The 12,166-nt window shown below is 33.7% G+C and overlaps 1 non-coding gene across 1 annotated transcript; it reads right to left on the reverse strand.

Annotated features, from left to right (window-relative positions):
* Positions 1-10,578: 10,578 nt before the first annotated feature.
* On the reverse strand, positions 10,579-10,651 carry Trnaa-agc. Its single transcript has one exon. It is a non-coding gene; the product is annotated as a tRNA-Ala (tRNA).
* Positions 10,652-12,166: the final 1,515 nt, after the last annotated feature.

Consider the following 12,166-nt stretch of genomic DNA (forward strand, 5'->3'; position numbering starts at 1 on the left):
TTTCTTGAAATTAATGTATTCAAAAGTCAGAAGAAAAAGCTTAATAATCCGAAGTATAACATATTAAATTGCCTACTTGTAAGTGACATTAAAATACAGTTTTATTCACCGTATGTAGAGATTTTTAAAGCAAACTTCTCGGAGAAATATGCCATAAAAATGATAAGTTACTGTTCCATGTTTATTTGTTCTTCTGCTGCTGCCATATACCTAGTTTTATCCTAACACATTGTTCTTACAAAACGTTCTTTTTCTAGTAATACTTTAATTTGTGAAAACATTATTTCGTTTCAACAAAATTATGAACATTTCAATCGTTTTTATATACATATTGATATCTTATTTTAGATGTCTGTTTATTAGACGATCAAATGGACTGGAATAACGTTATTCTCTCCCTAATGACATGCGGCTTTTCTAAAACTACAAACATTAATAAACAGTATTTTTTACAGCCACATCAAATGAAAATGAGCTTTATCTCATTAGATGTAAGATCCGTTTAAGATGGACGTCATTTGCATAACGAGTAGTCACTGCCATTCCGCAGAATGAGATTTTATTACTGGATCTTATTTCTTTTCATTTCAAAGAGCAAATTTATTAAAATAAATTATCCCTCGGAGCTTGGTCCATTCATTTATTCACTCGAAGATGGATTTTTGTAATATTTCTGAGTGTCTATTTAATAAACTCGTAGAGACTTGTAAGAGGAGTTTCAATGGAGCATTATTAATTATCTGGTAATATGAAACTCAATAATTATTATAAGTACCTTCGTATGTTTTAGATCTTTCGATAATATAGATATTGTAGTAAGACAAAGCCAAGTCTTCATTTCATCCCTAGTACAGAAGGTAGTACTAATGCTATTTTAAGTTATTTCGTTTTTACATTACATTTCCAATATATTAGCTCTTTTCACATTCGAAAGATATAGCTTTCGATAAAATTTCACACTTTATAAGATCATAGAATGCTGATGTACCTACATACAGTTATAAATTTATAAAGAATAGAAAAAAGTACATACAGTTTCTCAAAAAAACATTGACTTTAAACTTTAGCAATTAAACATTATTGGATGTTTGTTTTATCGTTTATTATTTTTCAACAAACCAAAAGCCGTAAAAATATGAACCCATACCTTTGTTTTAACAGTATTCATTCAATCAAATTCAATGGTTTATGTCCAATCAAATCCCCAAACCAAATTCACAATAGCGCTGCCCCGAAAATTTTATTCAGTTTGTAATTAACTGAAAACTAATCTCATATTCAAAATTCGTAGTATTGAGTTTATAATACGTGCAGTGTATTCAGTAAAGCCGGTGTATTGAATTAGTTAATCGCTGCGAATCAACCGAATGTCAATGTATTTATCGTGTGATCTGTAGCCATGCTCTGTGAGGTATTGATAGAGCTGGCAGTTTTAGATCATGTTCCGCGTTCTACGAATATATTAATTTTAGGCTTAAAGGTTTGCTGTTTTGTAACCTAGGGTATATGTTATAACTATAACCTGTGCTATAACTATAGGTGCATATGTATCATGTAAGAGCTAGCGTGCAAAAGAATAACTTTTGTCTCCTTCACTATTTAGTCTCTCCCTTCAACTCTATGGCGAGTTGCGTCGCTACGTGCGTGCACTTTCTTACTAGCCCATAGAGTTGATGGGAGAGACAAAATAGTTGCGGAGACAAAATTTGCTATTGCGCGCTAGCTCTTAGAGCCAGCGCGCACGAGCAACTTTGTCTCCGCAACTATTTTGTCTCTCCCATCAATTTGTATGGGGAGTTGCGTCGCTACGTGCGCGCACTTTCATACTAGCCCATGGGTGGGAGAGACAAAATAGTTGCGGAGACAAAGTTGCTCGTGCGCGCTGGCTCTTAGAGCTAGCGCGCACGAGCAACTTTGTCTCCGCAACTTTTTTGTCTCCGCAACTATTTTGTCTCTCCAGCCATGGGTTAGTATGAAAGTGCGCGCACGTAGCGACGCAACTCCCCATACAAATTGATGGGAGAGACAAAATAGTTGCGGAGACAAAGTTGCTCGTGCGCGCTGGCTCTTAATCAATTAATTTTAATGAATCAATTAATGTCAAGTTCTGTTGTTGTTTTTAAGAGTACTGTTCAGATGTACAGTTAGGATTGTTATAGCATTGTAAGCAAAGCTACGTGGTGGGTACAGGATGTAGTTTCGTGAAAGAAGTCTGAGAAAAAATATCTTACGCATTGAATCAAGTTATACACACTCGCTGTGCCAAATTTTCCGTGTAAACGGAACATACAAGCGTTTGTTTGCGCATACACTTGTGGATTTATGATATTACAGCGAAATAGAGTTTGTATAGAGCCATCTTATCAAAATGAAAAGTTTTATTATATTAAATATATTAATTAATTACAATTTATTTAAATCTACCTACTTATAATAATATCTATATTGTCAGAATAGAGCACATTAAATTAAAATTTGTATAAAGTGAAGTCTACACCAGTGGCGGCTCGCCCTAAGGAGCGCTGGTGCAGTGAACTCCCATAAATAATTATAATAAAATCATACTCCTTAATTTCATTATTAATATTAATTATTACTATTTAAAATCAATCGTAATCGTAAAAAACTATAGGCAATACCAATGAATATATCCATCATTCTATCATCCCATACACCTGTAGGTATAATACTGTATTAAAAAACGCGCGTAGCGGAGCGCTCACGATTGCGCTCCAATGAAAAAATATTTAGTACATTTTCTAATACGAAATCCAATAGGAGTGAAAGAGATAGTTTTGTCAGAGTCCTGCGCGTGAAACAGAAGATTTTCTATGAAAAAATAGCAAAATTCGGAGCGCCGCTCCCGCAAACGTTGCCGGTTCGTTTTTACCGCGCGCCCGTACACAAGACAGCGATGGCGCGCGACGTTGCCTATATAAACAAATACTCTAGTCAACTTGACTGCACGCGCGCGAATGTATATTCGGGAATTTTCTAATTAAAATCATAAGATACGTGTTGACTGTTTAAATGGCCTGTAGTTATCAGTATTACTTGTGAGTGTTAAAAGGGGCAATTATAATGTGGCGTTCATTAAAAAGTGTGTTAAAACGTTACAAATTCGGCTTGAATTGAAAGCTAAGGGACCGCCACGGCCTGAACTTGACCTTACGCAAAAATGTACGAAAAAAACGAAAACATAATATACGCGTGTGTTTAAATCCGAACAATATGTGAAAACAACGTGGTTGTGTGGTTGTGATGAACATGAAAGAAACAAACTATTTTGTTTTCCGTGTCTTTGATTTGAAGCGGGCGCGGCCGGCGGAGGTGAGAGTGCTTGGACTGAAACGGGCGTTGACGACTTAGCTCATCTTTCATTCAAGATGAAAAAACAGGAAAAAACAATCTCGGTAGGTACCTACCATTTGTCGAATGAACTGCAATTGGCGTCTATCGGACGACAAGACATTCGTAAAGCACTAGATTCCGCGTACCGAAAGTCAATACGCGAGTTCAATGACCGTGTCGATGAAAACATACATATTTTACGAAGGTTAATAGATTGTGTCAAGTTATAGATATTTTTGCATACCAATAAGAAAGACGTATGCGTTTCCTTTATAAGTATTTTTTTAATTAAATTGTACTGCTTTACACCATGTATTTTCAGTGTTTTATTTCAAGTGAACACCCATAAAATTTTGTCACGAGCCGCCTCTGGTCTACACCAGACGTTCCCAAAGTTTCTTTACTTTATTCGCAGACTTAATTCGCTAGCCGCTGCTGTCTTACCTACCAATTAATTAAATCGAAAAACTGAAATAAAATGTTCTAATGGCATTAAATTCGTGGCTAAACTCGTAAAACATCCTAGGCTATGAGATATTCATAGAAAATACATTTCCGAAGATTCGAATTCCACTTTTATAAATGTCGTCAAATTGTATAGATTCGTGGGGTACTTTGCCAATCGCTGGTCCAGACCGTACGGCGCGATTAATCATTCAGGCGTCACAGTGCGAGATGAAAGACGCGCCACGCTCGCGGCGCGCTCCGAATTCCTCATGAATATAGACTGGATTGGTTTGTTACTCGCAAATAGTTAGCCAATGCATAATTAAATGTCTTTCGTGCTTTTTTCCTTTGTGCCTCTGCTAATCTCAGTAAATTTCAATCGATATTGGCAAAACACTACTTAGCTAATAGCTATAATAAAATATTAAGTTCGGTGCAAAAGGTCGATAAAAGCATACAAACCTCAATTTTACTTTTACAATTTCAGCCACATCTTAAAACGAATTCGTTTTTAAAATGTGGCGGGTCAAAGAGGTACAAGTACTATAATAGTAGGTACGTACCTACGTACGAGCCTTTGTGCGAAGGTGCTTATATTTTCAAAGCGCTTCTGAAGATGTTGTATTTCAAAGTCCTGAAATTGAAAAATGGTAACGTTATATATAAATAGACCGGAAAATACAATGGACTTTGCGAAGTTTATCAAATTTATATGTCTTTGGTTGTCATATTTCTCAAGTTTAATATGGCAAAACGTAAGCTTAAAAGCTCTTGAATGCGTAATTTGTTTATTTTATACATAGGATACGACAATAGGTATAGAAATGTTTATAGTTCAGTTATAGTTATATTCATTTCTTCTTACAAATAAATGGGTTGTGTGGGTCGATCGGATGTCTCGCGATAATGAGCAAAACAACTTGTTGAAATGTAGAGTATCACACTAATTACGTACTTACTAATTATATCTTAATTCTGCTTTGAAAAACATCGTTAGGCGTCTTTAGAAAAGTCATGGTACATTCATAATATAGTCAAAAGCTTACCTTTAATTAACATTTCACATATTTAAGTATGATTGAACTTTTTCACTCAATTACGCGTCTCCACTAATTAGAATTTTCTATATAATTTCACTGCAATATTGGACAACATTCCTACACAACTGCTGTATAGCCGATAGTCAATATCAACAGTGGACGAGTAAATGATTGCGACACGGATAGATGGACATGATGAAATTACAAGGATTTGACATATTATGCTGCGAATAATAAAGTTATGTATATAAAATTTAAAAAGCATTAAAAATATTAAGACAATGGGAAATTTATACTACACATTGTAAGGCGAATCCATTTGTAAAATTGAGTTTTCTGTAAAGGAATAAGTGTAAATACTGCTATTTTTATAGTAAAATATGTAATACCTAATTAAATAAATATTCCTGAACTTTTACTCACAACGCAATCTAAATTAAAAATTAGCGAACTATCAATATTTTATAAGATGTTACGGGTAATTTGTAAGTTCATGACGCTCAAACCATTAAGTACATTGTTGTCTACCATTTCTTAACCGGGTGAAAATGAACAAAGGTACTGAGGTTTATTTTGGGTACCTTTTGATAGCGAAGTCTGTGTCTATATCTAAATAAAGTTCGCGTAAAGTAACGCAACCTTTACGACTCAATCCCCGCTTTGTCGTAAACGAAGCCAATACGGCCTTTGTTCTCTCGGATACCGATGTCGGGATTGTGGATCAGATCACTAGAAGTATCGGGATAAATACAACCTGAATAATCCCTTCAAATAGATGAATTTCACGTATTTGGAACGGTTTAGACTAAATAAGTTGTTAGCAAAAGATCCGAATCGTCTATTTTTCTTTTGTCGTAGGCGTATCTATTGTCTGGTATTTATGTTTTTATTTTATAAACTGTACATTGGTAAAATATTTGATTTGTCCGTCCTTTTCGAGTTTCTTTCTCGCAAAGAATAATATAGTTTACGTATAAAAATCTAATCATGAACTTATTATTATTAAGTACTTAATTTTAGAACAAAAAGAAGTTTTTTTTTAAATTTCGCTGAAAATAGAAATACGTATAAATAAATAAAAATCGTTTATTTGGAAACAATACAAAACAAATTAGACACGACGATCGCCTCAACTAGGAACATACCTGTGCTAGAGACGATCGACGCCTTCTCTCTCCAGACTTACCCAGTATTGTTTAGTTAACTTATATACTAATATTTTATAAACTTTTTTATTGTACTGATATATTTCTTCTAGAGTATTTTGATATGTGTTGCTTAAATAAACTGAAAGCTTCTGATAAAATTATTTCCATTAATAATTGTACGCTACACATATTAATTTGTACATTTCCTTATCTCGAACGTCCACCCTAATGTTTATATGAAATGTTACTCGGATAACAAAGTGAAATAAAAAGCGAAGGTATAATCACGGACACCGGGGGTCGCTTCGACCCTTCCTATCACATTATCGCGTTTATTGCGCCTAAGTAATTGGCCCCGTTACTGCTGTTTGTTTTGATATTTTGACACTCACGAAGAGGTTTTCATATGTTTACTGTTTAATTAATTAAGGTAAAATTAAGAATGGAGAAAAATTCTTAGAGATGTTAATTGTGGAAGTTCTATAATTAAAAAGCTGGTAATTTTATGTAGCTACTTACTTTATATACATCAACGAAAATTATAAATAAATCACATTATATAGGCTCTTGGTCAATTTACTATGTGCTTCTTAAATTTGAATATTTATAATTGACATTGATTTTGTTTTATTACAGGTAAGTCAGCTGTTGACAAAGCGAGGAATTATCAAGAGAGAACAGTCACGGTATGGTGAAATAAATAAATGTATAAAATTCCCAAATTTTTGTCTTATTTATACCTCGTTTAAAGTGTTTTTCAACTAGCGCCATCTATTGGAATACGGCTGAACTGCGTTATGGACCACATTGCAAATGCTCTCTTAGTTTCCTCGGTAAAGGAGGCGTTGTATGTAAGTACTTTTATAACTTCACAGAGGGCGCTGTTGCTAGAAACTAACGCCATCTACATGTAAGTTATGGAGATGCTTTAGAAGGGTGTACGGGCCTTGAAAAAGGTGTCTGTAAAATATTACTGTAACATCGATGTTAGCGGGTAGATGGAGTGGTTGCAACGGTTAATATTTCTCGTTATGCTGCAGTACGGGATCTAGATGCATCTTTGTCGTTAAACATGATCAAATGACTCTATTTTTTACTTACAAAATGATACAGAAATAATATGGCGTGTCAAATGGTATTATATTTCTCTTATAAGTTACAAAGTAACTACAATGTATAAAAAAGTGAGATGCTGCGCCAAAACCCGACGCATTCGTGACAAAAACACGTATCTTGAGAGAGCATGAGCGTACGTCATGTGAAAGGACTCTCGAGTAAGGCACTATAGCTCTCCGTCAGCGCTGTCGCCCTGGTACTTGACGCACGCGGCGCTAACTTTGTGTTCTCACTTTGATTTATTTTTTATTCATGTAGAAATGTAGGTAGCTATGTATATGTGTAAGTGTTAAAAGCGGGGTCGCGCTTTACTATTCTCATGCATTTTCAACTTTTACGCTGCATACATAAAATCACTGAAAACAACACACAAAATTCAGACAACTTAAAAGTTGGATAAACGACATTGACCGTTTATATATTTAACTCGCTGATTAACTTTTTCCTTAATGCGTATCCATAGCAATTTAATTTGTACAAATGCAAGTGGTTTATTTATACCTAAAGTAAAATATTTAATCGCTCCAGCAAGTTTCAGCCTTATTTACTGACTATAATATTGTGTTTTAAACTGTAGCGATGTTCTTGGAAATGAGCTTTTCATTACGGATTATATCCAGTTGTTGAAGACTCGAGATTTTCTATTCGCTTCTGTAGATATTTTGCAGAGTGCAATAAGCAAGAGATGTTGATTTAATGAGAAATTGTTACTTTATGAGATACTTAGGCCCAGTTTCACCAAGCTCTGTTAGTTAGTTTAACACGTTGTTAACTCTTTTAACGGGACATCAATGTAAGAGAGTGTCCCACCATGACCTAATCGAGGTTTAGTTTCCTTAACACGGCATCATATTTAATTACTGGCATAGAGGCTCTTTAAATTTTTAACAAGCGATTAGAAAAAATGATTTGATGTTTTCTTGCTGTCAAGATGGACTCTGCCTAAGGACTCTGCATACTATTTTATTTTTGAAAATGAAGATGTGTTGGATGATTTGTATAATTTGGATTATATAGTGCGAACGCGACGGCCCAGAATTTATAAAGAGGTCGTCATTGTTTCGTAGAATATGATGATGTTGATTTTAGTACAAGATTTCGTTTATCAAAACAATCGGTTTTGGAAGTATTGCAATTAATTGAAGATAAACTCGAATAACCGTCGGATCTGTAAGTAAAACTATCTCGTGAGGTAATATTTATATTTATGTGCATAAAAGGTTCCTTCCTACATACTGTATTATTTTCAATTAAACCATAATAATCCTGTGAGTCATGTCAAATCTAGTATTGAATACCAATATAGGTACTTCAAATGTAAACTTCACCACTACTCAGGTAAGGCTCAGGCCTCCTCATGATTATGAAATGTACCTACTTATCTTAATTTTAAATTCTGTTTTAGGAATCAATCAGTTTCACCTACAGACCAACTGCTTATTGTAGTGCAGTGCAGTGATGGCTCAGTGGTGAAAAACATTGTGAGGAAACCGACATATCATAAGATAGCGTGGTGGATAATCCCTTACCGTGTTTAAGTTTAAGTTAGCACTACCAATCCCATGTCCCAGCAGTGAGAACGTATATGGGCTGACGATGATGATGACCCTAATTTAATTTAAATGTGACATTGTTATAGAAATATGTAATTTTTCATGTTAGTTAGTTAAGTAGTAGTAGTTAGTTACCTAAATAAATAAAACTTGTGTTTTTATAAAACATTTTTATTGTACCCTTAGATTGTACCTATCAACATCATTCAATAAATTGGTTATAACAACTAGATACTAGGTTATTACGAACAAGAATTTACTATTAATTTACTGCTTTCTTTTATCTTTGTCTTTATTTTTCTTGTTAATTGCTCTTCTAGTATGAGATATCTCTCCACTTTCCTTCGGACTCCGAATTTTTTTTCGTAATTTCAACTAGATCCAGTTTACCTTCTACCAAGTGAAATTGAACCGCGATTTTTCTTCAACATTATTGTATTTATTCAACTCAAAATAAAATTAAAATAACACAAGAAAAATCACAACAAAACAATCTCCAAATAACATCAAACATTTGTAACCATGGTAACGACCAAATCGTTTGACATATAAACCAGTAAACGTAAAAGTTACTACATGATTATTAAATTTTATACTGTATCAGAACATCTCGATTTAGTCGAATTACCAAACATGACAGTTATTATACAACTAGAACAAATAGCCCTAATGTGCGAAACTATGGCATTGTCAACTATGACATTTTGTTTCGGGCGGTTTAAAATACGAATGAATGATTCGTGAGTCGCTCAGTTAAAGGTTGATTTGATAAACGGCTGTTAGATTTCCTTCTTGGGACCTGAAGAGTTGACAACGATGTTAAAATACATGTTTATTTTGAAGCTCGATTAATAAATCTCTGATTTAAAAAATATTGGTGAAATCGGGTCTTATCATACTAATGAATAATATGTTTTAAATGTTCAATTCATTTTATTTATATTGTTAATGTTAATCTACATTTAAAAAGTACTGAGAGAAAAAGGCATTCATTGTAGGTATGTTGTGAGTTTTTAATGAATACAAAGCATTACAATTCAGGAAACAGTAGGCCACATACACTGTATATTCCTTTAAACAATAGGCATTACTTATGTGCATTAATTAAAAACTGCATGAATTTGAAAAGGTTTTAAAATCTACGATGGAAACTGGAAAGTTTATAAATTATTATGATTAAACGAATTATAGCTGATTTATGTTCACTCTATCAAATATCTAAATCACAGACACGCCCATAACCCTTCAATAAAATATTCGGTGAAAGGTCACTAGGCTTGCCCCCAGCGGTCATTAGAATTAGTCCCTGCGGCAAAATTCAATTCGTCCCATATCTTGGAGCTTCAAACTTGCCTTTTTGATGTATTATTTAGGTGTTTGCACATGTTACGAATTCCTCTTTAGACAAATTATGCCCAAATTATAAATTTGGTTACTAGATATCAATAGTCAAGACCTAAATTTTACATAGTCAATGTTCACATTAAAGTAAAATTATTTATTAAAAATTTATATTACAAAATATCAAATTGTTATAATCATCAAGCATTCAGCTTTATTTGATATTCCATGAGGTCGCAAAAACTGGAAATATACATTTCGATATTTATTATTAAAGAGTTATTAAATTACTAATCGCTTTATATTTATAAAGACCTAATTAGACTGGAAACAGTTACCAGGAACACATAACGGATGAGGAGGTTTACTTCAGAGGCTTAGACGTGTAGTGTAGGATGCTGGAGGCATACTCAATACCCTTTGAGAGCGGTGGGCGTATGTAATCCCTGCCTACATCGTTCTAGAACATCCTATGCATTTACCAAAGATTACCTCTTCAATTTACGTAACATTTTGAATGAAGTGGTTGTTTAATTGGAATTAAAAAAATTAAATAAAAATAGAAAAAAAAGTTTTGTCTCTTGGAGGCGCCGGGTATCGATCCCGGTACCTCTCGCATGCTAAGCGAGCGCTCTACCATCTGAGCTACGCCCCCGGTTGGATTGGAGCTCGAATTTTACGATCGGATTTAACAAAGAAGGATTGTATGCCGCGGGCTGGGTCGGCTAGACATCGCTACAAGGTCCTTTCTCTTGTTACTTAGAAGTTCAACTATGTTATCAGATAGGCTTATCTGTAATTTATTACACATAATATCTTTGAGATAAAATGAACGCCATGTCAATATACAAGCGGTGAATTATTAGAATGATTTATTTTCAGTCAGCAACAACACGTTTTGCATACAAGCGTACAAGCTTTTTATTACCTAATTCTATTAAAATTACACTTTATTCGTGAAAGGATGCGGGTTCGAGTCCCGCCTCCTGATCGTATTTTTTCTATTCTTTTTAAACCTATATACTTTATTCATTTAAAAATAAACTGATTCATTGTATGGTTAAAAAACATTGATTAGGATAAAAAATTAACGGCTTTGAAGTAATTAATAAATTGTTACTTTATTTAACAACAGACAAAGCTCTGTTATTCCAATGCAGGAATTAAAACAAAATGAAACAAACACGACGAGAATATCAAACAACATTAGCACATGAGGTAATTAAAAAGCGTTGTTGCAATAAGTGCAGTCGAGAAGACGAGCACACACGGCTGCATCTGCGGGGTATGTAGTGTTTGGTCGAGACCGTACTACTGCGCTCAAGGGCTTGCATTTACTTTAATTAAATACTTATTGTTTGCGATGTACTTGATGTCGGACCGAAAATTAACAATAAAACGAGAGATTTAATGTTTCTGTACTTAAAAGTAAGTTTTTTTTAATTTATGTAAATTGCTTACGAAAACTACGATTCCTTGTGAAGTAATTTCTAAGCTTTGGCAGTTTATTAAAAATAATGTTACTATATGTTTTTAACAGAACAAACACATAAAATAAATAATATAAAAATCATAAACGGGGTATATATATTATTATATCACATAACCAGTTTTGAATCCATCTTCTTAAAATTCGATTTTATAAAGCACGTGAGAGAGAGTGCCAAAAGCCCTCTGTACATTTACAGGCTGTGTTAAGCTGCTTTTGCTAGATATGTTTTTAATATTTGAACACTGTAAAGTGGCATAGGATTAACTAAATACATATTTTAAAATAAAGAGAGATTTTAAAAACTTCGGTTAGTTTGCCCTAATCATTTTTAATTTAATTTTTATAGATAGGTACAATGGAAAACTCGTTTGCCTAGATATTAAAAACTAGCTACACACCAGGCGTTGCGTTTTGCTTGAAGCTTTTATGTTATTTCCAGATATTTGCTAATAATATGGATTTATTAAGTAGATTTTACTACAAAAAATATATGGTGAATTCACATCCATACTTTCTGATTTATAATGTAAGTATTTTAGTGACTGGTAGGCTTTCCACATTCGTTGAGTGGATAAAATGAGGGAACGCATTAGTGAAATGATCTCTTGTATGAAAGCTCGTCATTTTTATCCTAATCCGCGGGTATTATCCGGTGACGGAAAGTCTTACTTGTAATAT

This window comes from Colias croceus, chromosome 21 (genome assembly GCF_905220415.1).
Source record: "Colias croceus chromosome 21, ilColCroc2.1".
In the NCBI taxonomy this organism is placed as follows: Eukaryota; Metazoa; Arthropoda; class Insecta; order Lepidoptera; family Pieridae; genus Colias; species Colias croceus.